Genomic DNA, 2052 nt, shown 5'->3' with positions numbered 1-2052 from the left:
TAGAAAATGCTGAAATATCAGAAACTGAACTCTTACGATAGACTGGTTCAAGAAATTGGAAGTAGGACAATAGTTCTAAGAATGAAAAGGTATGGCTTTCAGTTTCTTTGGTGAGATCCTAGCTGGTACAATTATAGTGAAATTACTTCTTCCAGGTCACACAGTAGTGAGAAACCTCAGATATAAAACTGGGGGACTTTGGCAACTGTAATCAATTGATTTTATATAGATTAGTGATAGTTAAGTAAATGGTAGGTTTGTGTTTGTTTGTTTTGGGGGATATTGTTTTTATTATTTATTAATTTAGTTATTTTTTTGCATGTGTTACAAATTTTCCAGTTCTTTTTTGGGCAGATAATAGAGTATCATTTCTCATTCTCCTGACATTCAGCATCAACAGATGATTCCAGGTGAATAGGTCATTTGCAAGAAAGAGCCTTTAAGACAGTAGTTCTCAACCTTCCTAATGCTGTGACCCTTTAATACAGTTCCTCGTGTTGTTGTGATCCCCAACCACAAAATTGTTTTCATTGCTACTTCATAACTATAATTTTACTACAATTAGGAACAATAATATAAATATCTGTGTTTGCTAATGGTCTTATGTTACCCCTGTGAAAGGGTCATTCAGCATTCCCAGCTTGGGAACCACTGCTTTAAGAGTTCTATACAATGACTTGTTTCACTGGCAGAAACTTGATTCTGCATGGTGAAAAGCCCCAAAACCCATATAGGAAAGGCATCAAGCACAGCCTCATCTTTCCTGCCTCTACCAACCCTCAAGAGAAACAAGAAAAACAAAAACAGGGCTGTGCTGTGGAATATTATTTTAAAATCTGTTATGTTCATTTACACTGTGGATTGTTTGTTTAAATGTTTCAAAGATGTGCTGCAATCTTTTATGTTGCATTTGTTTAACTCTGTGAAGCTGTGTTCCTTTGCCTGTCTAAAACACCTGATTGGTCTAATAAAGAGCTGAATGGCCAATAGCAAGGCAGGAGAGAGAAATAGGTGGGGCTGGCAGGCAGAGAGAATAAATAAACTGAAGGGTGAGGCGTGAAAAAAGGAGAGGGAGAGAAGATGCCAGGGACCAGCCACACAGCCAACAACAGAGTAAAAAGTAAAGAATGACATATACATTAGAGAAAGGTAAAGGCCCAGTGGCAAAAGGCAGGTGGGATAATTTAAGTTAAGAAAAGCTGACTATAGACAAGCCAAATTAAGGCCAGGTATTCATAAGTAAGAATAAGTTTCCATGTATTTATTTGGAGCTGGGTGGTGGGCCCCAAAAAAGTAAAAGAGTAAAAACAACAACAAAAGCCAACTCCAAGGCTAGTATAGTTAAGAGCCCTTGCTCTTGCTGCTCTCCTGCCAAGGACCCAGCTTCTTCAGTTCCCAGCACAAACACAAACACAAGTCAGCTCAAAACTCAGTAACTCCAGTTCCAGGGAATCCAACACCTTCCTTTGGTCTCTGTAAATACCTGCACATAGACTGTGCACATACATGTTCCAGAATATTTGTTTAACTCTGTAAAGACATGTTGCATTTGTTTAATTATATTGAGGTGTGCTGCTGTTTTACCTTGACTGCCTAAGGGACCTGAGTGGTCTAATAAAAGATGAATGGCCAATAGTGAGGGATGAAGTAAAGGCAGAACTTCCATGAGGGAGAGTAAGTAGGAAGAAGAATTTAGGTTGGGGAAGGAAGAAAAAAAGGGAGAAAGAAAAAGCCAACTGCACATACACTCAATCACACATACATGTACAAAATAAAAGAAAATCTATATAGGAAAAAAATCTTAAAGCTCTCCATTCCATCTTTCTTCACAACATCATAATACACCCTAATATCATCTCTGTCATGCAGAAACAGTAATGGGGAATAGATAAGAATGTTCTTTGAAGTGACCCATTGTGGATAGGAAGCTCTGATGCTGACGAGCCAGTCTACATCTATGTATCCCAGCTCTTGTTCCTCTGTTAGCCCGGAACTCCAGTACTCAGACATGATGTACCTTACCATTAGGAAAGAAAGCTCACCTCTGGATGT

The sequence above is a fragment of the Peromyscus maniculatus genome, chromosome 8 (assembly GCF_049852395.1).
Source record: "Peromyscus maniculatus bairdii isolate BWxNUB_F1_BW_parent chromosome 8, HU_Pman_BW_mat_3.1, whole genome shotgun sequence".
NCBI classification, from domain to species: domain Eukaryota; kingdom Metazoa; phylum Chordata; class Mammalia; order Rodentia; family Cricetidae; genus Peromyscus; species Peromyscus maniculatus.
Note: the sequence above shows the minus strand (reverse complement) of the source record.